Below are 27,012 nucleotides of genomic sequence, written 5' to 3' on the forward strand. Positions count from 1 at the left end.
GTTTAACTGTAAGGGACTCATAAATCAGTATATCCTCCTACTGTTCTGCAAGAAAAGATTTGTTAGGCTAAGTGGGCTCGGTCAGTTCCTCTGTAACGCATTCGAGACAGTGGATGACTTCCTCTTGTTGCCTGTGTACAATTCAGGAGACTGAATGACGTCTTCCTGGTCCTCTGAATCAGACTCGAGAATCTGATTGGGTTTCTCCTTTGACTCTGTAGCATAGCCTATAGGGTGAGTAGAATCCTCCTGTTCTCCAGTAACAGGCTCTCGCCGTTGAACAGCCTACTCCTATCTCTCTGTAATAGACTCGATACATTCAATGACTCAGCAATCCGTGGATGATGAACAACCTGTAAATTGTATCAGATGGAGGTCTGTCCCTTCTCAGTTACTGGAGCACAAACAACGGAAAGTATTCCAGGTGATCTCACAGTGAGAAACCGCACAGTTGCAGTAACACGTGTCCACATTTTCATTGATTTCCTTTGCAAACATGATGACGTTACAGCCTTTGAGCTCTTCAAGCGATAATAGGCTAGAGTGGATTGAATGGTCTCTTCTTATTTTCTGTGGCAGGCACTTGAGATCAGAATTGCTTTCTCCTATTACTGCACAGCAAACCTGATGCTCTGAATGACGTGGCAAGAATGCATATGGCTATGAAAGGATTTGATAACAGTTTGTTAAAAAAATAGGCTCGGCGTAACACAGTCATTGAACAATGAATATTATCTTCCAGGTGTGTGTTCCCTCGAAATCTCCCCACCAATCATTTGCGTAGCTGGTCAGTTGAAGATATAAAACCCGAAAGTCTTCTGGCACTACTCCCACAAGTCAAGGAACCAAGTTCAAAACGGTTGAAAGATTTATGGTTCATACCTCAGCAACCCTCAGCCATTCCATCCATCCAGACGGACTAAGTGTCCTCTTTTAGTGTGATATGAGAAGTGATGCAAGGGGGTGAATGAAATTGTTTGTACGTTAACTGTGATAAACGACATTGAGTTTTGAGAAGATTGGAGTGACAGTCACCTTTAAGATGAATGGTTGCAGAGGAGGGTTTCCACCGTTTAATGATAAATGGGCTCCTCTCAGTGTGTTATCCCAAAGTACGACAAGGACCAACACTGACAGCACGAACAGGAATCATCAGCTGTACAAAGAGGCGGTGCAGAGGTCAGAGGCTGAGAATAACTAAGGGAAATGTTACAAAATAAGTAGGCATTGGTCCGAGGACATTCAGGCTCTTTATGCATGTTAAAATCAATAGCCGTTATCAGTGCAGTAAAACACCAGTCTCTGCATCCAGCGGATCATCCTTGAACACTTCCTCTAACTCCAACTAGACCACAACAAAGAATATATTCCTCTCCTCACCCCTCTCTGTCTTCCTCAAGAACTATTCCTTTGACAGTCCTATGTTTGCAACAGACTGGCCAGCGACCCACCCCACAAAACATCATGTACCCTTCCCTGGAATGTAAAAGTTACAAAACCTGCTGGTACACCACTCACGTCACCTCCATCCAAGGCTCTAAACCGTCCTTCCAGATTAGACAGAGGTTCATCTGCTTGTCTTCGAAGCTAGTTTACTGCATCAGGTTCTCCCAAATTGGTTATCTGTGAATCAGGGACACCAAATTTAAACTAAGAAAACGTTTCGCTGAGCATCACAGCTGGGCCCGCAGGAGCTTAACAGACTTTCGAGTCACTGCCCATTTTAATTCAGCTGTCACTCCATTTCTGACATGATCATAATTGGCCTCCTCCGTTGCCACAAGGAATCAAAGTGCAAATGGGAAGAAGAGCGCCTCATCTTCTGCCTGCGTAGATTATAGCCTGCAGCCTCAATATTGATTTCTCCAATTTCAAATAACTTCCCTTCACATCCCCGACTCCCTTCCCAGAAACCTCCCCGTTCCATTTCTCTCAGCAACCTACTGGATTCATCCCTTGTATCCACCATCCAGGTGATTGTATCCTCTACCTTCTCCAGCTAGCCTCACTATCCTGCTTGCCTCACTCCTTTTACCTGCAGCTCCACTTATACATAATCCCAATCCTGAAGAAGAGTTGGAGCGAAATGTCTACTTCTCCACCTCCTGATGCTGCCTGGCTTGCTGTGTTCTTCGAGCCTCCTGTTTGTCTACCCTGGAACTTTCCAGTATGGAGGAGTGACTCAACCATCGTCTCACATTATGTTGAAATCAATGTCACTAATCAGTGACAGACAATATCTATTTTTGATAAGGTGAATGCTATATTTTCTCCCTTAGCAGGGAGCTGTCAGTTGTGTCCCTGTTTTCCCAACACAGTCGATTCCTGATGGTGTGCATGGTATTATAAAATTCCCATGACAAAGTGGCAAGGTAGAGGAACTGAATGAACTCGCATTCTATTAATATTGCAGCGTGCCCATTCACAGTAGAAAATGTTACTGAAAACCCAGTGAGCAGGCAGCAGCCACACCCGCTTCATTCAGAAGCAATCAGACATCCCCATCCTCTTCGGGTTCCCAAATAAAAAGAAAAGAATACCATCTCGGATAATAGCCTTGATAACATGAATCCATGATCGACGGTTGAAACATCCTCCCCCTCACCACTCACCACAATCTACCAATCACATTGAAACATTCCGTGTGTAATGAGAACAATTGGACTACTGATATCATCAGTCAAGATTTGTTGCAACACGACCAGTATCTGAAATGGGAATAGTGAACCATCTAGTACACACTGGATGACTTTATCCTGTATTTTCTCTCCATTCCAGAAGCATTCCATTCTTCCTCAAAAAAAAACGTAGCATATTCACATTTGACTTCATTATATGATATCTGCCAAACTTTTGCTCATTGCTTATCCATTTATATATTATCTACCTCCTCTTGATTACTCAATTGCCTCTCTGCCTTCCCTTGAGTCTTGGATAAGTTTAGTTAGAATACATGTTTTACATTTATCAGAAACATTGAGAAAAGTTGCAAATAGTTGAAGCTCAGTACTGGAACCTGAACCACTGCAGTTGATTCCTTCTGATAATACCATAAAGCCTACTGTATCCCTAACTTTCCCTACTTCCAGCTCGCTACCAGGCCTTCTTGTAGTCCTGTGTAGTAGCTTTGAAAGACTGAATATTCCCTTCAATTTTCTATGTATCAGGAATGAGAGATGAGAAAATCTGCTGTAATTGCTGAGAAACCTCCTGTGATGATGAAATGTCCTCATTCTGTCCCTGTTTGCAATTCTTGATGAACATTGTAGATTTCTTCAATACAGTTGCAGTTGTGAATGCTGCTGAATGTTTTCTTATCATCAGTGGACAGCAGACATTATGACAGAGGGAAGGTCACTGATGCAGCTGTTAATAATTGCCCATAGTGCATCATGGATGCCCAATTTCGATTTCCTCCATCCATCAGCAGTGTGGCCGACTTCGCAGGAGTTAATGTAACATAACATCTGTGGTAGTGCTGCGAGGACGGAACTAAAGATGATTGGCATTGTTGTGGGATTCGTGGCAGCAGGGAGCCAAGTACGATGCTCAAAACAAATACAGTAATCAGAAATAGTAAGCTGGTGAGACAGGACAAGTTGAAACACGACAAGCAGCACGGAATACCTGTTGGAATAAATGGCATTTATTTCTACGCAAGTGGGTTCACAGGTAAAGCCGATGAACTCAGGGTTTGGATAGGTACGTGGGAATGCGATAATATAACGATTATAGAAACATGGTTAAGGGTGCCGCTTACTGTGCCAGGGTACAGGTGATATATTTGGACCAGTGTTCTTGGAAGCAGCGTTTCTGAGTAACCTCAGTATGAGAGCAACAATGGGAGATTAAATAAAGGAATGATCATTCAGCGACGTTTTGTGGGTGGAACTAAGAAATAAAATAGTGGTGACGTTGAGGAAGTTGCACTGTAGTATCTGAAATACTCACTGGGAATTAGAGAAATACATATTAAAGGAGATCGGGGAGACACACAGGAAAAATATAGTTGTCATAATAGGAGATTTGAATTCTCATTACATGGAATGAGACTGCCAGAAAATAAAATGCACAGATGCGATGGAATCTGTTAAGTACGTTCAAGGAGGTTTTCACAATTAGTTTATAGAGGGCCTTAATTGGAAGTGGGCAAAACTCAATCTACTCTTGGGGAAAAGGGCAGGGTAGGTGAAAGACTTGACAGAGGAGGAGTACTTTTTGTCCAGTAACCATAGTTCTATTAATTATAAAATAATTACGCAGAGGGGCACAACTGGTCCACAGGTTCTAGTTCGAAACGGGAGCAAGACGAAACTTGATGGAATTAGACAGGAGAGTGCAGGGGTTGATTGGAGCATTTTGTTTGTAGATAAAGGGACATGTGCCAGTTAAGACGCGTTCAGAAATGAGATAACTAGAGATCACAGTCTATATTTCTCCTGTGAGCATCAAGGATAAGATTGGTAGCAATCGGGAACGCTGAATGACAAGAGAAACTGATGATGGACCTGAAATAAGAAGGAGGTTTTTCATAGGGCTAGACACCTCGGATCAAGGGAATCCCTGGAGGTATACTAAAAATACAGCAGTCTAGTGAAGCAGGAAATCAGGGGGATGAAAAGGGCAGAGATAGCCTGGACTAGAAGATTGGGTTGACTGCAAAGAGGAACATTAAGCATATTGAAACAATTAAGATTAACTGAAGAGATAACAGGGCCCCTCAAGGAGCAACCAATGCATATGACGAACAACTGGATACTTGCAAGTTTCTTAATTAATATTTCTACTCTGTGTTTACCATTGAGGAATACATGAAGACTTGGAAACATAGGGATGTCAGTGGTGGTATCTTGGGGACAGACCATATAACAGTTGAGGAAATCTTGGATATATTAGAATGTATGATGATGGATTAATCTGCTGGGTCATGCCAAAATAGATCCCATAATACTGTAAGAGACTTGACAATGAATCTTTTGGTCCCTGGCTGATGTTCGTGCATCATTATTAACCATGGTGAGGTCCGAAATACTGAAAGGTAGCGAATCTACTGTCCTTATTCAAGGAGGACTACAAAGAAAATCGTGGGATCAATAGACCTGTAAGCTGCAAATCTGCGGTGGATACATTACTTGAGATGATTCTGACGAGTAAGATATCCATGCTTTGGAAAGATAGGGTTGGATTAGAAATGGTCAACATGGTTTTTCCAGTGGGAGACCATGCTTTATATGTTTTTAGATTTCTTTGATGAAGTGAACAGCGAAATTGATAAGGGAAAGATAGTAAACATAACCTGTATGTAATTGAGTTAAGCCACACAGATTACACATAGTAGGCTGTTCTGGAGGATTAGTGCCTAAGATAGTAGTGTTGGATATGCACATTTATTCGAGCTGCAACCTGGAAACAGAAGAATTGACATTACCAGCATAAGATCTTCATCAGCAATCATTCTATTGATTCTCCTGCTCCTGGAATGCTACCTGACCAGCCTCACTTTCCCAGCACTGCTCTGGTTGAGTCTGATCTTCAGCATCTACAGGATTCCCATTCAGCCTATTCTCGAAGTTTAGATGACATGAAGTACCGAGTTTGCTGGAAAATTAGATGCAAAATTGGCTTGATTATAGGAAACGCTGGTGTACCGTGGAAGGATACTTGTCAGACTGGAGGCATTTCACCTGTGGAGTGACACAGGGGTGAGTGTTGGGCCCATTATTGTTTGTTATCTAGATCAATGATTAGGATAAAAATGCAGAAGACAAGATTGACAAGTTTGCTGATGACACTAAAGTGGGGGTAGTGTGGACTTTGAAGAATGTTCTCAGAAATTGCGGTAGGGTCTTGATCATCTGTGGAAGTAGGCTGAGTAATGGGAGACTGAGGTCAGTCGAGATAACTTTGAGATTTTGCATTTTGGAAGTCAAAGTAAGGTCAGAGTTTCCTGGTGAATGTTACGGCCTCAAGAAATGGAAGTTAGCAGTGACGTCTTGGAATTGAGGGTCAAAATTCTCTGAAAGTGAGCAGAGTAAGTTAGGGCATCTGTTCAAGATTACAGGGGAAAGAATGAAAATGATCTTGTGGGGGAACATTTTTAAGCAGAAGATGGTGAGCATATGGACAGACAAAGTGGTTGAGCTGGGTATATTAACAGCATTTACAAATCGTTTGGAAAAATACATGGAAACGAAAGGATCAGAAGGATATGGCCCAAGTGCAGAGAACAGGGTTTCCCGGATACAGATAATTTCGTCAGCAAGAACCATTTTCGGCCAAAGTGCCTATGTCCGTGTTGTAAAGGTCTTTGACTCTCCATGACTTAGTGACAGTGAGCAGTATCTTCAATATGAGAATGAGACTGTACCACTGCCAGCATTGTATGTTGTGTGCTCCTGCAGATTTTGTTGGTGACAGATCCTTCTGTGACATGTTGTTTACTGAGAATGTTTCCGTATTATTGGTTCATTCATTATTTCCTGCATTCTTGCTGATCTGTATTCTTGCCTTCACCATGCTGAGTCAGTGGTAGGTCTGTGAAGACATGCCTCTGATGTGCATTACATTACGTTACATTACAACAACCCAAACAATTTCTGTGCCCTTTTCACTCTCAGACCTTCCTCTGAGTTTAGCAAAGATGAATTGAGAGGAGGGAAACAGATGTCAGGCAATTGTCTTGACCATATTTGAACTGTTTTCATGAGATTCTGTCGGCACTGGAATCAATGTTGCAGAATTCCATGGAATCATATTTCCTGACTGCATACGACGGTGCTCGCAGGTTGATCCTGCTGATGGGACAGGAGATACCCAGGGATGGTGATCGTGCTTCTTCAAACATGACCTGTTAGTCTGATTCTGTGACCATGATGATTTCGGATAAATACATGAAGAACAAAAGGGTAATTAGGGAGACAGTAGGACCTTACACAAATCTACAAAGTACCCTGTACATGGAGTTGCAGGAAATGGGAGAGATACTAAACGAGTATTTTGCATCAGTGATTACTGTGGAGAAGGATTTGGAAGACATAGAAAGTATAAAAATAGATGGCAACATCTTGAATAATGTCCTTATTGCAGAAGAGGAGGTGTTGGAGGTCTTCAAACCGAAGGGAGTGGATATATCCCAAGGAGCTGACCAGGTGTACCCTGGAACACTGTGGGAAGCTAGGGAAGTGATTGCTGGGCCCCTTGATGAGATATTTTTATCATCGATATTTACAGGTGCAAAGCTGAATGACAGGAATTTGGCTAAAGTGGGGCTACTATTTTTTTTAAAAAGGTGGTAAGGAAAAGATAGAGAACTTGGACTAGTGAGCCTGACGTTGGTGGTGCGCAAGATGTTGGCGGAAATTCCGACAGACAGGATTTACATACATTTGGAAAGGCAAGGACGGATTGGGGATTGTCAGCATGGCTTTGAGAGTCAGAAAGCATGTATCACAAAAGTGATTGAGTTTTCTGAAGAAGTAACAAAGAGCATTGATGAAGGCAGAGCGGGAGAATTGATCTCTAGGTTCTTTTCTAATGTGCACAAAAAGTTTCCCCATGTGAGGCTGGTTAGCAAAGTCGGATATAAGTTAAGCCAACAAAAGTTAAAATTGCGAGGGACGAGATCCTGTTCCATTGAGAAGAATCGCCACTTCAAAGTTCCTCAAGCAACTAAAGGGTTAAAACAATTTTCCCAAAATTTACATTTCTTTACAACAAAGGATAGACCATAATATGGACTAAAAGATAGAAATTCCCATTCTGTATTTGTCGTCCAGTGAACTCAACGAGATTCCTTCAGGACTACATCATTTTGTTTCCCTCTGCAAAAGGAATTGTAAATAAGTGTTCAGTGTCTGCCTTGCAGTGATCGTGTATGTGGGAATGTTCTAGATTGTTTGGTGAGGGAGTGTTTCTGCGATTCTGTGATTTAGATCACGTTTTTTGTCAGCAATTCAGATCTTAGAATTTGTTATTTCAGCTTCACCTATTTCAGTACCTCCAAGTATAATGACACATTTGAAAATTTCACATGGTCTTCAATCAAACTGGTATCTTTGCCTTCAGCTGATGTATAATTTGCATGTTTTCCTTCCTCACAGTTAACTTGATGACAATTTACGTCCTGCTTTGGAAAGACTGTGGATTGTCTACGTGTGTCAGACGCTACCTGGGAGCCATGGCAGTGGCGGATCTACTGGTCATTATTCTCGACCTGATATTGAGACACATTCCCATTGTTTTTCGGGAACAATTTTATTTCCTGCCGTACATCCCCCTGTGTAATATTCACGCAGTCCTGCTCTATGCAGCCACTGACTGTTCTGTCTGGTTCACCGTCACTTTCACCTTTGATCGATTCATGGCCATTTGTTGCCAGAAGCTGAAAAGTAAATACTGCAGTGAGAAAGCCGCGGCTATTGTTTTGGGGACAGTGACTGTGGTGAGCTGTTTAAAGAACATATTCTGGTATTTTATGCTCACAGATAATTATGCGCTGGGAAACGCTCCCTGGTTTTGTGATGTGACAGTCGATATTCGTCACTCTCGTGTGTGGGTCACAATCGAATTCTTCCATAACGTTCTAACCCCGGCTGTTCCATTTCTCCTGATTCTGCTGCTCAATGTTTTCACGATCAGACACATTTTCGTGACCAGCAGAGCCCGCAGGAGACTCCGCGCTCTCAGTAGTGCGGATGGTCAGTGTGGCACAGAAATGCAAAATCGAAAAAGATCCATCATTTTACTATTTGTGATCTCGGCCAATTTCATTCTGTTATGGTCGACCTTAATGGTTTATTCTATATGTTATCGGATGGATGATATTGGTTACAGATCTGTGTATCTCCATTCGTTTGTGGCAGAATTAAGCTTCATGCTGCAGCTCCTCATTTGCTGTACAAACACTGCAATTTATGCAGTTACCCAGACTAAATTCAGACAGCAGCTGAAGAATATGTTGAAGTATCCGTTTACCCAAATTTATCAAACTATCAAATTGACGAAGTAAACAATCCATTTAGGATTTTCTCATTCCAGTTCAATACTTCTGAAATGAAGCAGCCTGTTGTTATGGAAACGAAGTGATGGTGCTGCTGGTTTGTCTAACGTTATTCCACAGGGCGTTACATGGACATATTTCAATGTTTCTCGCAACTCAGGGGTCACTGGGAAAAGATTGCGACTGTGTCTATTACTTCAATCTATAATTAAGAGAAATGTTCACTCAGAAGTGTCAAGCAACAGAGGGAAATATATTGTTGTGTATCTTTGTGTTTGAAAAGCTGAGATGAAGAGAAACTGACTCAGCTCCAAGTAGTGGTCCTCAGGGAAAGGAGAGGGCACTTCGAGGGCACTTCGACTGAGCTCAGGAGTTGATTTTTAGTCACTCTGACGTTTCTTTCACCTCTGGGTCATTCATTCCCTCCAGGCCTCGACAGAGTGCATGTCGCTCCCTTACTCCATATCATGCTCACACATTCACTTTGTCCTTTGTCTCATTATTCCCATTATTGTCGCCTTCTGGTCAAGTCTCATTGGTAACATCGATCGGATAATACTGCTCTGTGTTGTGGCGTAAGGAGGCCACCGGTGACGGTATTGCAACACTTCAGGCACGGAAGGAGCGAATGACTCTGACTCATCACATGTTAATTCATTCATTCAATGAGACATGTTGCAACCAGTGATAGACAGACAGAAAGACAAACAGACAGACAGACAGACAGACAGACACACACACACACACACACAGGTCACTGTACAGTTTCACAGGCACAGAGACACACTCACATTGAGACACACACGAATGCACACACTCATATTCACGAGCTCACACAGGCACAGAGCGGAAAACACACAGATATTGTTCAACAGAGTTCGACACAGATAGTGACAGAGACAGAAATAGGTGTGTTTATAAATATCATTTATTTGGTTTATATATATATATATATATATGTGTGTGTGTGTGTGTGTGTATGTATGTATGTATGTGTGTGTATATATATATGTGTGTGTGTATATATATATATATAAATATATATGTGTAAATCTGTCTATATGATATATGTAAACACCGAGAGACAGAGACGCAACTCACATGTAGATGTACTGACACAAAGAGGGAGAAAAGAAGAGAGAGATGGTAGAGAGAAGGACAAAGAGAAAGACAGCGACAGAATGTCAACATGTCTCTCTCCAGATTGCTCCCAATGTCACCCTCTGTTGATATCCCTACGTCATCGGCAGGGAATGGTGGAGTGTGAGAACTGTCAGGAATTGAGTCTGAGAGAGCGCAGATCGCAGCAGTCTACACGAAGGGTGTTGGGCTTTCCTGCTCCTTACATGCTGTCTGACTTGCTGTGCTTTTCCAGCTGCAAATCTATTGACTCTTGCGAGGGAGAGAGGAAGAAAGAGTTAGAAATGAAGAGAGAAAATAGAGCAAGATGATGTATTGAGCAAATACGAGGAGTGCCCAAGACTGAGGAAGTTGCAGGAGAAGGGTATGGACAGAGCGAGATATAATAAAGCCACAGTGTGTGTGTGTGTGTGTGTGTGTGTGTGTGTGTGTGTGTGTGTGTGTGTGTGTGTGTGTGTGTGTGTGTGTGTGTGTGTGTGTGTGTGTGTGTGTGTGTGTGTGTGTGTGTGTGTGTAGGCGGTGTGTGAGAGAGAGGGCGAAAGAGAGAGGGGGCGCAAGAGAGAGACAGGAGAGGAGAGAGTTCGAAAATATTAAATTAGAACTTCTGCAAAAAAGTTTAAGCCTTGAGCCACTATATTCAATGTGGAACACGCTGCAGTTAACTTGACACATTGCAAGATCTCCCAAGCTGCAGTGAGACTGCAGTCCGTTTGGCTGTCTGTCTGATGCTGGTTTATGATTCAGCTTTGGTTGCATGACGCAAAGACGTGCTATTTGTCAAGTTGAAAAAAATTGCAAATTACTGTGTTCTCTCCACAATCTATCCTTGCTTGTCTGTCTCTTTCTGTTCTCTCCCCATCACCTGACCGTGTTTTCTCCCTCTCTCTCTGATTAAAGCTTTGACATTATAGCCTTTCTGCGAACATTTTTTTAAAGACTTTAGCGTTTATGTTTCACTGTATTGTGTTCCATAAATCGGTGACGGCTTCCCAACTGGCTGTGTGCTAACAATGCAGAAGGCCATTGATCTAAAATGCTGTCCGACAAGTTGTTGCTTCTTGTTCAAGAATGTGCTGAAATCCCTTCATATTGTTAGAAACAAAACACAATAAAATTTAGACGAGACAACCAAAGCTGGAAACAAGACAATTTATTCTTCGATCTTCCAAGAAAGGGCCCCAATTGAAGAAAGCAATTGAAGTGATGATTATTCAAACTATTACACAGTTATTCTTTTGAGCTACGTGAGGTCACCTCTTCCAATCACTACATTACCCAACCTTGCTTACTATTTCGCTTCTGCCCATCTATGGTCCCCTTCTTTCCAAGTTGACAATTTTCCCCCTTGCACGTGTTGTCATAAGGCTAAACTCTTATCTCTATGTTCCCTTTGTAACTTTGAAATGGTACGTTTCATTCTTGGACATACATTTTAACAATGTATCTTTTTTGTGCTTCGCTTATATGTTTCAATAATCTTAGTTTTTTGCTGAAACTGTTATTTTGAACATTATGATAAAAAGAATTATTTTCTTTAATAAATCTACATTAAAGTTAGGACTTAATTATCCACAATTATGCACTGAAAAGCAGAGATACTTTTCCCTCAATGCCTGCAGAGTTAATAGTTCTCTTGTTGTATGCTTTTCTGCATGCTTTTCCTATATCTGCAAAAAGAAAACTTTACCCCATTTCTAACAATTACCCCATTTCTTTTCTTAACAATTTGTTGTTTTTACAATCTTATTTTCTGCCTTCTTTTCACCCTATGGTGCAAAGGTTCACAATCTTGCCAGTTCTGTCTTTCTCAGTCTGTCTTTTTCAAACTTCAGGAGTAATCTGCTACATTGTCTTTCTTGCGCTTGTATTGTTGTCCTCCTTAAGACATTAGCAGCTTAGTCATTATCCATTTTGACACATCGAATCGTATCAGTAAACCTACAATTATTCGTAATACATGTATGCCTAAATTACCTAACCTTTTTCCGCAACCGGTCAGTCTCCAGTCACCCCATCCCCATCTTTAATCTTTTCGGCGTTCATCCGCAATTTCTCTTATATTGTACCTTTACTGACTTATCGTCCACGATGGAAGAGGTGTCTGGGATGCAGGTGCAGCATCCCTTACCAATCAGCGAACAAGTTCCCCCTTTTTCGGCCAAGAGTTCGTCTAAAGCCATTCGATTCTGTAAAACTCTTCGTCTTGTTACTATCATTTCAGTGGTTATGGCTGAATTCTGAGATTGAGTTTCTCCAATTGCGCCGGTGGTATCATTAATTACATTTTCAAGGACAGCCGCCAGTTTCTGTATTTCCACCCCTGCCCTTGTAGTGCTGTAGTTTGGGAGTAGTGTCCACAGCAGACAGTCTCCTTCGGGGACCTCTCGGGTTTACGTCTTATACCCCCCTCCCCCTTTCTTAGGTTGGGCTCATGATCTTCTATTCGGAGGGACTATGCAAGCAAGGTAACAACAACCACGCTAGCCATTCTTGCTTTAACGCAATGCTTCATCAATTTCATTACATGCATTTAGTTCCACACATCCGATCATACGAATGTATTTTTCAGCGGGAATAAATGCGGCCTTCAGACCATATCCCCAGTATGTCCCGTTCAATATTTGGGGAGTGTTCATGGCAGTGGCTTGGTTGGTATGGATGCAAGATGATTTGCCTAATTGGAATGGTGCGGCGTCATTCTGATTACAGAAACAGGTGGTATTCACTACTGCACGTGGGGGGTAATTCTAAGGCTATCGATAACACCCTGGGTTTTCAGGGCTGATCTTGGGAACCATCCCGCAAAGTTATATTTGCTCCTTTCAGATACACACTTTGTATTATTTAAGCCCGTGTCAAATTGTTGTGCATCGTACATTTCTCTTTTGGTGGGCGGTATTACCGAGGTGGGGATCCCAGATTCGTCATGGTGTGAGACCTCTGCACAGACCCAACAGTTGTCAAGTCCACATTTTTGGCATGATGTAGTGAAGTGATTTTTCCCGCTTCCTTGAACAGTTAGTATGACTAACGTCATAATACTATACCAGTAGTCACCCATCTCACAACCCTGCCTATCACCATATCTTAATCTTTTAGGCGCCGGGGAGAGTTGAGTCCACACAACCCTTACAATCTATATATATATATATATATATATATATATATATTTCTTAGTTCATTCCCTCTTTCGCAGATTAACTTTCAGAGGGTTGTCTGTAGGATGAGCGTGCCACTCCGCCAATGGGGCTTTCACAGGACAGTTGACGCGAGTGTGATGACTCCACCCTTTCTCAGCAGTCCGGATAGAAGTCTCAGTAGTCAGGAGTGTTAGGAATTGTCCCTCCCAGCTCGGGTGGATTTTGGTATCTTTCCAGGTCTTGATCAGGACCCAGTCACACGGTTGTCGAACTCAAGTGGAGGTTTCTAGATCAATCGACCCTTCTTCCTAAGGACAGACAAAGAAAAGCTGAGCGCCACAATATAATTCTTTAAAAACATATCATTGAACTCTACAGTTGGAAATTCCCCTCTTCCAACCAAAAAAGGTAATCCAAACATCATCTTACAAGGAGAAAGGCCTATATCATTTCGAGGAATAGTCATGATGAGTAGCAATGCGATAGGTAAACATTTTGAACATGATAATCGAGTCTCTAGAACGAACTTAGATAATCCTTCTTTAAGATTTGATTCATTTGTTCCACCCGCCCAGAGGAGTGTGGTTGCCAAACGGGTGTGAAATTCTTGCCATTACTTTTTGTAAGATCTTGGAAGTAAAATGGCGACCTTCGTCTGAATCTATACTTTCCACTATTCCATATCGTGGGATGATATGTTCAAGGAGGGTTTTCACCACTCCTTTTGAGGTGGCTAACGACATTGGGAAAGCTTCCACCCACCCGTTTAAGGTGTCTACTAAGACCAACGGGTACTTCCGTTTTCCCACTGGGGGTATTTTGGTGTAATGCACTTGTACAGTTTGGAAGGGTCTCACTCCTGGTTTCCTTCCTCATTTGAGCCGTTCTATTATTATTTTATACATACGGAGAATCAGTGTAAATTATCCCATCCTGATTCTGTAAGTGTTTTAAAGCTTGATTTAATGCGTACAATTCACAGGTCTGGGCTGACCATGTGTTTGGCAGCCGGTCTGCCTCCACTGTTTGGTTTTTGTTACCGTCCATTACTGCATATCCATTGTGCCTTTTTCCTTGCACTACTCTCGAGTATCCATCTGTAAACAATCTATGCTGAAAATTTGATTCTGGAAAAGCGCAGCAGGTCAGGCAGCATCCAAGGAACAGGAAATTCGACGTTTCGGGCATAAGCCCTTCATCAGGAATGAGGAAAGTGTCTAGCAGGCTAAGATAAAAGGTAGGGAGGAGGGACTTGGGGGAGGGGCGATGGAGAAGTGGTAGGTGGAAGGAGGTCAAGGTGAGAGTGATAGGCCGGAGAGGTCAGGAAGAAGATTGCAGGTTAGGAAGGCGGTGCTGAGTTCGAAGGATTCGACTGAGAAAAGGTGGGGGGAGTGGAAATGAGGAAACTGGAGAAATCTGAGTTCAGTCGAATCCTTCGAATTCAGCACCTCCTTCCTAACCTGCAATCTTCTTCCTGAACTCTCCGCCCCCACCCCACTCCGGCCTATCACACTCACCTTGACCTCCTTCCACCTATCACGTCTCCATCGCCTCTTCCCAAGTCCCTCCTCCCTACCTTTTATCTTAGCCTGCTAGACAATCTTTCCTCATTCCTGATGAAGGGCTTATGCCCGAAACATCAAATTTCCTGTTCCTTGGATGCTGCCTGACCTGCTGCGCTTTTCCAGCAACACATTTTCAGCTCTGGTCTCCAGCATCTGCAGCCCTCACTTTCCCCTATAAACAATCTATTCCTGTCATGTAGAAGTTGGTCTATTAGGTGCTGTCTAATTTTGGTTTGATACTCTATGATATCTAAACAGTCATGTTCTAAATCTCGTTTGTCTATAGGTTCTCACTTCCATAAGAAGATATCTGGGTTTACGCAGGTGTTTGTTGCTAACACCAGGTCATCTTCTTCCATCAAGATGACCTCGTGAACCATCTCCCTGCCTTGAGGTTAAAAACAGTTCTGACTTGATGAGCGGTACTAACCACTCTCAGACTGCTCCATCTGCTGTCTTTGCAGCTCCTAAATCTTTTAGTCCCTTTTCCCCCTTTGCAGTAAACAACAGGGTGCCCTGAAGATCTAAAATTGTAGGTATTAGGGAGTATATCACTGGTCCTTGTGGATTCAGGGTCCTTTCTTTAGCTACATCATCGACCAATCTATTTCCCCTTACTTCCAGTTCATTCCCATTCTGATGTCCACTTAAATGAACTATCGCTATTTCTCTGGGAAGTAATAGGGATTCCAGCACTTGTTCTATGAATTCCTCATGTGTTAGCTCTTCTCCTCTGCTATTTATCAGTCCTCTTTCTTGCCAAATGTTTTTTTTTCGACGGTACGTGCACTCCAAACGCACGTTTGGAGTCTGTACATATTTTTTCTCTTTTGTTTTCAAACTTTCTGAGATCTCTTTCTCGGGCATAGAGTTCATAAGTTTGGGATGACCAGCCGTTAGGCAGTCTTTCAGCCTCGATAATGCTTCCCTGTATCCCGTCTACTGCAGAATACCCATTGTGCCTTTTACCTTCAATCATCTGGGAGGACCCATCAACAAACAACCGAACTCCCACATGCAACGGTACGTCTCTTAAGTTCAATCGCACTACAGTTTAATATTCAGTAATATCAAGATAGTCATGCTCTGGATTGCCAAGGGCCACTCCCCTCTCCCCACCACAGAAATGCAGTTGGATACAAGCAACTGTTTGTGACTAACACGACGTCATCCTGTTCTATTAAGGTGGTCTCATATTTCAAGATCCGAGAGTCTGTGAGCCATTGTCCTGCTTTCTGATTTAGTATGGTCCATACCTGATGTGGGGTGCTGACTATTAAAGCTCCTTCAAAAGTAAGTTTTCGACTCTCCTCGACCAATAAGACTTTTGCTGCCACTGCCTGCACACACTCTGGTCAGTAATGTATCTTTTCATTCATTAATTAACTATGAATTAATGCAGTTTATATTTTAAATTAAACAGCAATCAATATGGCAGGTCACTGAGAATGTGTGAAGGAATCCTGCCATTTAATATTGATTCAGGCTAACACAATTGAATTATTATAAATATTAAATATTAATTATATATTATATAATTCTGGGTGTAACGCAACAAGTGACTAAAACATTTTACAAACCGTAATCGTGCAGTTCCGTTTGTTTCCCTGTCACTTGTGACTTCTCACCCAGTTTCTGTAATTGTTTAAGAAACTCAAGTGATTCCATTGCGCCATTTGCAGTTAATTCAATTCCCAATGTGGTGGCAATATCTCATCATGAGCGCGAAACTGGCTCTTCCTGCCTCTCATCAAAAAATTGTCGCCATAATCCAATTAACATTTTCGTTCCCACTCCCTTTGGCTTAAACTTTAAAGATGACCTTGCTGCCCTCTTATCGACTAGGGAAACTACGACCTATTTGTAAGGTCCCACCTTTACATTTATCAAGGTTTCCTGGTGGTTCCCCTGGGGCAGGAATTCTTGACACCCCTATTTTTCATCAAGGTTCATAAACAGCACTGCCTTTACTTCTTTTTTCGGATCAGGACACTCTCCCTTAAAGTGGTCTGTCTTTCTGCAATAATAACATCCCACCTCTGGGGATTTCCACTTTGATCCTTCTCCCTGCTTACCAGACCCCTTAAAATCTCCTACCTTTATTTTCAACATGCTGCCCGACACCATTCCGGTTTCCTTTTCTTTTTAGTTTCACCCTTTTCTTTATTACCCATTGTTTTGTTTAGACCTTGATTTTTAAAGAAATATTGCAATACTTCTTGCTCCCTGTAATCTCAAGTATCATTTATCAATTATTGCTTGTCTACGTTTAAAGCCTGTTACTAAATATATATTTAGGAATCTTACTTGTATATATAAATTCATTTATTTAGTATTTAATATGCAAAATGCACACAGTTACCAACTCTGAAATCCACCACAATCACCCAGTTCCACTCCCCTGATTCAAATTCAAAACTAGTCCTCCCAAGTACACCTGACCAGTCGTTGTTCAATTACAATGCTTTAGGTCGTGAAAAAACCAGAGTTGCGTTAAAAGAATTTGTCTATTCAAGTTAAAACTTCAACTGATCTTCATAAATCGCTTTTATGTAAGAATAAAAGAGATTAGTTAGAAACTGATAGTAAGGCAGTCATGACCTTTGAAAAGAACTTTTTAATTTCATAATCTTGCAAAATCCTTTACCTTAAAAGCAATCATATTAAAATTTCCATAATATAAATCAAATTCAAAACAGTCCCGGATCTCAAGCTCCACAGAACATTCAATCACCAACAGACAAATTTGTATTCACACTGAATCATAAATGGTTAAACTTTCTACCAGCTCTACAGCTCTTTTTTCTCTCTCTCACACACACACACACACACACACACACCATGTCTCACAGACACTTGCAGTTTCTCACAACAACTCCTCTCGATTTTGACTATTTCTGAGCGTCTGGCCACAAGTTAGTCAAGAAGTGCACCGTCAGCAGCCCTCCAGCCACTCGCCCTTCTGACACGAAGCATAATCTGATTCTTACTGACTGTAAGGCTGTTTTTCATTGACAATTTATCATTTGTTTGTTATCCTTTCCTCGCATCAAAGGATTGTACTTCCAATTTCTTAACATTTTTCGTAAAGGACTGTCCCTTGGTATGTAGTCCTCCGACGTCCCTCTCATGTCCCCTTCTAAACTTAAAACACTATTTTTATTCACCATTTTCATGATCGGCCGTTTATTTCTGTCATTTAGTTAACCTTACTGAGGTCTGACGTCACCTGCTTCCACACCCACTTCAGGGTCTTGACATTCAAGTGGGGGATTTCCTGCTTAACAACCGGTCTAAGGTTGGGTGATGGAATCAGGTAGACACCTTATTCATCAGATTAATCTTAGCCAATTAAACACTTTAATTTAAGAGTTGCCAATTACCCATACTTCTCGTACGTCGTATACTTCTCATATGTCTTGGACCAGCAAGGCAATACTTAAAGGTCCCTTTTCTTACCTTGGTCTGTGCACAGAGTTGCCTGGTCGAATTCGCGCGCCCTTATCCCGCGCAAATACCCCGGATATATCTATCTGGCAACCGTGAAAACTGGTACCTACCCTGGTTGATCAGTTTCACCTAACCCGGTCGCCGAGAACCACGCTTCCTCAGATCCCCAGATATTTTCCACTGGCACCGGATACGTGGACTCATCTACTTGGCAGCAAATATCGCTGCCAGTCACCCGGATGTATCCACCTCGCAGCAACTACCTCTACCAACCCCGATTGCTGGTTACCCGGATATATCCAACGGGCAGCAATTACGACGACCTACCCTGGTCGCCCAGATACTTGGACGCATCTACTTGGCAGCAAACACCACTGCTGGTCTCCCAGATGTATCCACCTGACAGCAACTAATACTGAACCCGCCGCATCTGTCCGTCTTGTTTCCAGGGTCTCCCAGTCCAGATCATGCTCGCCCAAAGCCACCTCGGCAAAGAGGAGAAACGAGAGATCGCCGAAAAAAGCGAGGTGCACCTTCTCTGTTTCTCCAAGAATGCCGAGCGGCCGGAGCTGGGAATCCCACAATGAGCCCCCAAATCTGTTAGTAACAAAATTCAATAAAATTTAGACGAGACCACCAACCTGGAAACAAGACAACTTATTGCAATAAAAGAACCCCAATTGCAGAAAGCAATTGAAGTGATGATTATTCAAACTATCACACCGTTATACTTTTGAGCTACGTGAGGTCACCTCTTTCTATCCCAACATTACCCAATCTTTCTTATTACTTCGCCTCTGCCCATCTATGCTCAACGCCCATTGTCCCCTTATTTCCAAGTTGGCAATTTTCCCCTTTGCACGTGCTGTCATAAGGCTAAACTCGTACCTCGATGTTTTCTTTGTAACTTCTTTCATTGTCCATAGGTACATTCCATTCTTGGACATACATCTTAACATTGCATCTTTTTCGTGCTTCGCTTATCTTAGCTTTTTGCTGAAACTGTTATTGCAAACATTATGGTGAAAGGAATTTTTAAAAATAAATCTACATTAAGGGTAGTACTTAATTATCCATAATTATGTGCTGAAAAGTAGAGATACTTTTGTACCCCTTTTTTCTGTATGCTTTTTCTATATCTGTAAAAACAACACTTTACCCCATTTCGAACAATATGTTCGGCTATGTGTAATGAAAGGTGCATTATTGCAAATTTAACTTATAATGTACCGATGAATTTAGAATCGATTCAATGCTATATTTATGTGGGAAGAAGTTCACGTGAACTTACATTAAAATCATGCGTGCGGCATCATAAAGTGATTTACGAATAGAGAAAAACATGAATGCATGACAGTTTCGTTTTTCTTAAGAGGGAGATATTATGAAGTTGGAGCGCTACTGCACCAGTAAGAAAAATATGAAAAGGTTTCAGAGAACAACACATAGAGTTCTGAACAAGGTAATAATGTAACTTTTCGTTCAAAACAGCTATCAGCAGCTGGTTTGCGATGACACAAAAATAAATGTTAAATTCAGCCATCAGTTTAAATTAGGACCCAAGATCCCAAACTCCAATCATGTTTGAATTTCGTATTTGGATAAAGTTAAATTGATCCGATGTTTTGGGTTGTAAAACCAGATATTTTTGAATTGCCAAGCTACCAACACGCACAATCTGCAAGCAGAACAGGTCTCTGAAGGGTATCTGTGAATTGCAGGAAATGTGAACTGTCTGCGTGGAAGTCCGTGTTATTTTAATGGGAAACAGAGTGGGCATTGTCAGGATTTGCAAACTGAGTGGGATCCCAACACTCCATGTACACTCTCTTCTTCAGTATGTGAGGCTTCAGGCGGAACGAAAGAATGTCTTCCCAATGATAGGGATCTCGTGCCTGTCCCTTCAGGGTGATGAGACAATGGTGAGGCCGTCAGCACTAGTTCTGCAACTGGGGAGGTAAAAAAAAAGGCCTTCACCGTACAAAGGAGTAGAAACTCCTCGTAGCCTGAGGGAATTTCATATGAGAACTGAAACTCCTGTGATGCAGATACATACAGAATCAAATTACTCTGCCATGTGGGATCCACATGCAATAGCTGAGTGACCAAGAGAATTATGATAAACCAAACTGCATTAATTGACACACCCATTAGCTCACCTGTGCCGACATTTCTAGGGCTCACGCAGTCTCTAAATTGTGCTACAAGCGGATGAGCTCTGGTCTGCAGGTGGGTGAGACAACAGAGGAAAACTCATTCTGTTGCACAGTCCAATCGCACATATTTCACTGCCTCCCTCTCTCCCTGCCTCCATATTTCTACCTGCTTGTCCATTCATTCTATAAATCTCCATCTCCCCCAAAATCTTCACATTCTCGCCGTTGTTTTCTGGAACTGTTGCATCGTTCAGTCTTGCACATCTCTGACCTTCACAGTTCAGCTCTCTGCACATCTTTATTTCTCACTGTCCTAAAAGAACACGACTTTCCTGCCTAAGTGTCAGTCTATCCATAATCGCTTCGGACATCATTAGGGATCGATGTTATCTCAATTGAACTTCCTCGATTCCTGCCTGTCCTTCTGTATCTCCATCGCTCTCTGTCTGTCCTTGCTCACTGTCTCCCTACGTTTACTTCCCCTCTCCTCTCTCTCTGTAGTTTTCTTGTTTTCATTGGGACCTCTCTTTGCTCCCCTCTGTCTATCCTTCACTTTCTTCCTGTGGTATTTTTCTTTCCTTAATAGCTCTCTCTCACCTTAAACAACATCCCCAAAGCCAACCGCCCCCAAGTTCTCATTTTGTCTTTGTCCAAGGAACTTTCAGTCTCCATTGTTCCTCTTCCACTCTGCCGAACTGTTTCACTGTCTCTCTTTCAATATTTTTCTATGTACCTATCTGCCCACCCTCTCCTCATTCCAGGTTTCACATAATCTCTGTCCCTGTTTCTTTCTCTCTTTCTCTCAGTCTCATTCTCCATCTCAGTCCTTCACTTCCTCTTTCGATCGGTAATACAGAGGCATCTTACTGTTCCCCACTCCCCGAGTGTTATCCCAGAACCTTGCATGTTCTAACTTGAAACGGGAGGGGTGTGTTAGATAAAATACATTTCTCTTCCGGGGGTAGTTTGTCTTCCTTAGGATTGGGTACTTGCAATGCAGCAAGGCGGTCAGTGAAAATATTTTTGAGTGTCTGGTAATATTCTCTGTGACGTCCAGCCCCCCGAGTGTCCACTCTGCACCTGCTTACAACAATTATCAAAATTATCAAGTGGTCTAACTTCTTCCACAGCACATTCCAGTCACCTCACCTGCACGGGATGCTAGATTGCTGAGTTAGTTAAATCGCAAATTATGAAGACATTGACAAGAAAAAAAAATCCACACCTTTCAGAAGACAGGATTTTTCTTGATAGCTGGAGGATGGCAAATGTGAAACTACAATACAAATGTGAGAAAGAATAATCTCGATAATAACAAACCTGTCAGCTTGACAGCAATGGGGGGAAAAGTGATAGAGGCCACAACACAGAAAAACGTAAACATACACTGTGAGAAAAGCAAATTCATATTAGACAGTTGACATGGCTTTTTCAAAGGCATGTCATAATTGACAAATTTAATCGAGTTCTTTGAGGACGAGATGCAGGCGCGGGATTTGATTTGTTTTGAGGACATCAGAATGTACGTGATAAGTTGGCAGCAACTTCGAAATAACTGAGATTGAGCAGTGCTTGGCAGCACGAATTAGACATTGACAAAATGGCCGTAAATAGACATTAGATGTGCTTTGTCAGATTGGAGACGAGATGAATGCTGTCAAAGGTGAGGATTGCAGGTGCATGAAACCAGAGTTTTCATCAGAGTGGTGCTGGAAAATCACACCAGGTCAGGCATCATCCGAGGAGCAGGAAAATCGAGGTTTTATTCAAAAGACCTTCTTCAGGCATAGCGGCAGACGCCAGCAAGTTGGAGAGATAAATGGGGAGGGGATGGCAACAACGTAGCAAAGAGTACAATAGTTCAATGGAGTGGGGATAGAGGTGATAGATCTGAGGTAAGGGTGGAGCAGTAGGTGGGAAGGGAGATTGGCAGGTAGGATAGTTCAGGTGGACAGTCCTAAGCCGGTACGTTGGAACTGAGGTAAGTTGGGGGGAGGCGAAATGAAAAAACTGGTGAAGTGCACACTGATGCACTGGGGTTGAAGTGTTCCAAGGCTGAAAATGAGGCGTTCTTCATCCAAGCGTCGGGTAGTGAGTGGGAAGCGGTAGAGGAGTCCCAAGACCAGCATGTCCTCACAGAATGGGAGGGGAAAATGACATGTTTTGCTACGGTGCAGTGGGGTTGATTGGTGAGGATGTCCTGAAGATGTTCCCGGAAGCGCTCTGCGAGGAGGTGTCCAATCTCCTCAATGTAGAGGAGACCCCATCGGGAGCAATGGATACAATAAATGACATTGGTGGATGGCTGCTGAAACTTTGATGAATTTGGAAGGCTCTTTTTGAGCCTTGGATGGAGGTGAGGGAGGAGGAGAGGGGGCAGGTTTTGCAATTCGTGCGGTGGCAGGGGAGGGTGCCAGGACGGGAGGGTGGGATGTTGGGGCTGCTGTACCTGACCAGGTAGTCACGGAGGGAAAGGCTTTTGCGAAAAGCGGAAAGGGGAGGGGAGGGAAATATTCCTCCGATGGTGGGGTCCGTTTGGATATGCCAAAAATGTCGGCGGATGTTGCGGTTAATGCAACGTTTGTTCGGTTAGAAAGTGAGGACCAGGTGGGTTCTGTCCTTGTTACGGTTAGAGGGGTGAGGTTTGATGGCAGACGTGCGAGATATGGAGGAAATGCATTAGAGGTCATCTTCAATCACGTGGGAAGGGAATTTGTGATCTCTGAAGAAGGAGGCCACCTGTAGTGTCCTGTGGTGGAACTAGTCCTCCTGGAAGCAGATAGAGTGGCGCCGGAGGAATTTGGAATATGGGATGGTATTTTTACAGGAGGTACGTTGGGAAGAGATGTTATCCAGGTAGCTTTTGTAGTTAGTGTGTTTGTAAAAAAAATGTCAGAGTAAATTCAGTCGTCATTAATGGATTTGGCAAGGTCCAGTGGGAGATGGAGGTATCATAGATGGTACAGGTGAATTGAAGGTCGGCATTGAATGCATTGGTAAAATTGATGAACTGTTCAAACCCCTCGAAGGAGCGTCAGTTGACGCAGATTCATTCATCAATTAAGCGGCAGACTAGGTGGGGAGTGGTGCTGGTGTAACGACGAAAGATGGACTGTCCTACATAACCGTAAAACATAATGGCATATATGGGGCCCTTAATGCTGCGCATGGCTACCCCTTTGGTCCGGACGAAGTGAGAGGGTACGAATGAGAAAATGTTCAGGGTGAAGGACCAGTTCAGCCAAACTATTGAGAGTGTCAGTGGAAGGATACTGTTGGGGACGTCTGGAGAGGAAGAAACAGAGTGCCTGAAGGCGCTGGTCTTGGCGGTTGGACATGTAGAGGGACCCGTTCCACCACAGAACACAGCAGATGGCCTCCTTCTTTAGAGATTGCATTTTTCCTTGTCACGTGGTTGAAGATGCCCTCCAATGCATCTCATTCACATCCCACATGTCGGTCCTCAAACCCCACCCCTCCAACCGTAACAATTACAGAACGCCGCGATCCTCAATTTCCATCCTGCCAACCTTTGTATTAACCACGTCATCCAACGACACATCTGCGACCTCCGAACATACCCCACGACCAGAGATTTATTTCCTGCTCACCTCTTTATGCTTTCCACAAATACCGTTCCCTCCATGACTACTTGGTAATGTTCACGCCCACCCAACAAGCCACCCTCCTGTCCTGGCAATCTCCCCTGTCATCGCAGGAATTGCAAAACCTGCGCCTACACCTCCTCCCTCAAATATATCCAAGGCCCCAAAGGAGCCTTCCACGTCCATCAAAGTTTCAACTGCAAATCCACCAATGTCATTTATTGTATCTGTTGCTTCCGATGCTGTCTCCACCACATTGCGGAGACTGGACGCACCTCGCAAAGCGCTTCAGGGAACATCTCTGGGACACCCACACCACATTACTCCAACGTCCCGTGGCCCAACATTTCAACTCCCCCTCCCATTCTGCTAAGGACATTCAGGTCCTGGGTCTCCACCACCACCGCTACCTCACCACGCGACGCCTGGAGAAAGAACGCCTCATCTTATGCCTTGGAACACTTCAATGCCAGGGCATCAATGTGGACTTCACCAATTTCCTCAATTCCCCTTCCCCACCCTTACATCAGTTCTAACCTTCCAGCTCGGCACTGTCCTCATGACCTGTCCGACCTGCCAATATCCCTTCCCAACTACAACTCCACTCTCCACTCTGAGTAATCACCACTTCCCCACTACACATTTAACTACCGGTCTCTTTGCTACTTCCCCCACCCTATTCTCTGACCTATTACCTCCGTCCCCACGCTTATTCACTTTGCTACCTTCTCCCCACCCCCACACAACCCACTTATCCCTCCACCATGGAGGCTCCCTGCCTCAATTCCTGATGGAGGTATTTTGCCTGAACCATTGATGTTCCTGCACCTCGGATGCTGTCTGACCTGTTGAGCTTTTCAAGCACCTCTCTGATGTAAACTCTAGCTTTCACCATCTGCAATGCTTACTTTTGCATAGCGATTTATTTGGCCAATGCAGTCAGATATATTTTACAGTAATCCTCAGAACGTTGATATCAAAGGATAACGGTAATCCTCGACCTCTTGATTCAATGCACGTGCACTATTTCTACACGTGCTTGAGATTTGGATTGAATTACTTGACATTTTTATTAGTTCCAATACCTTTACTGGTCAGCGTCAATCAATCTAGCCGCCTACCCCATTCCCCAATATTATACATGTTTTCCTTGAATTCTTAACCTTTGGCAATAGCAGGATTTTCAGTTCAATATAGTCATGATTGCAGTCTCTTGATAAACCCAATTTTCTTCAATGAACAGTGAAGGATGCCAGCCAGATTGTCAAGAATCAAATAATGGTGAGTTTTCTGAATGCATTCACACTTTCACCGCTCTTTCCCTCTCCTCTATTTTACACAGAAACCTAGGCGATCGGAGCAGGTCGAGGTGATTCGGCTCTCCGAGCCTGCTCTGCCATTCATCACGACCATGGCTGATCAACCACCTCAGTGGCCTTATCCTCCTTTGTCCCCCTTAAATCTTTCCGGCCACTGTTCCACTTGTAATGTCCAGCCATCGCTTGAATATATTGAATGCTTTGGCAACAACTATTTCTTCACTTAATGAATTACACATACTCATAACTTACTGGATGACAAAAAATTTGCTCAACTTCGTCCGAAATGGTTCTGTCTGAGTCCTCAAAATATGACACCTGGTTCTGGACACGAACATCAATGGGGAGATCATTCTGGATCTACCCTGTCTAGTCCTGTGGAAATGCATTAGAATTCACGAGATTTCATACACATTCCACATTCGATTGAACTCTAGCGAATAAAACCACTAACCTCATCAATCTCTGTGTATGGATCTGTCTCATAAGCCGCAGAATCAATCTTGCAAAATTTCAAGACATTCCTTCGAAAGCGAGAGTATCTTTCTTCAGAAACGGTGAAAAACACCTTCAAGCACTATTCAGGATGTTGACCCGCCAATAACCAACTGCAACAACATAAGCCGGCTGCAGGACTCGAAATCTCCAGCTAAAGCCCAACATACACTTTACCTTCTGTACCATCTGCTGCACCTGCATGCTGACATTCAACGATTTCTGCACGGGAACACAGTCCTTCTGCACATTCCCCAATTGCAACCTACAGCCTGAGATCATAGGTTTTGTTTTTGCTCCCAAAGTGTATAACCTCACATTATAAAATTAATCCTGCATCTGCTAAGTATTTACGCAATTACCCTACTTGTCCCGACTCTACTGAATGACCTCTTCATCCTCATTAATATTCACCATCTCACCACAGTGGTAACATCAGCAAACATTTTGTCGCCACATTCAAAAAACCCATTAATTCCTCCAATTTATTTCCACTCAGTCAACCTATTTTCTATTTATGTCAATACACCTACTCCAGTCACATGCCCTGTAATTTTGCAGAATAATCTCTTATGAGGGACACTGTCAAACGATTTCCTAAAATCCAAATACACCAAAACGAATGACTCTCCTTGGTGAACTTGACGAGAACAAAAGACAAATAAATTTCAGCACACGAGCAGGCCCTGATCACCTCAAAGCCTGTGCTGACTTACATATTCTGTTTAAATCTGTGCCGGATTTGCAAAGAATTTATAGACTTATGTTCCCTGCCCAGTCATGTACCTCCCTAAATGTATCTTTGATGTCTTTGTTGTGCCCGCCTTTAACACCTCCGCTGGCAACGCATTCCAGGCAGCCTCTGCACAAAACATTTTTCATGCGTACTTTTCACCATTCAGCTTTAACTCGTGACCACTTGTAACTGAGCTTTCCCAGTCTTGGAAGATGCTTTTTGATGTCCAGTCTGTCGATACCTCTCATGATGTTACCGACATCAACTGTCTCCCCTTTAAACCTCCATTTTCCAAATGAAAATAATTATAACCTGGTCAACGTCTCTTCACAGTTAGCGCTCTCCATATGCGGCAACATTCTAATGAAGCTCCTCTGAGTCTAAAACATCCACATCATTTTGGTAATA

The sequence above is a fragment of the Hemiscyllium ocellatum genome, chromosome 36 (genome assembly GCF_020745735.1).
Source record: "Hemiscyllium ocellatum isolate sHemOce1 chromosome 36, sHemOce1.pat.X.cur, whole genome shotgun sequence".
NCBI lineage: Eukaryota > Metazoa > Chordata > Chondrichthyes > Orectolobiformes > Hemiscylliidae > Hemiscyllium > Hemiscyllium ocellatum.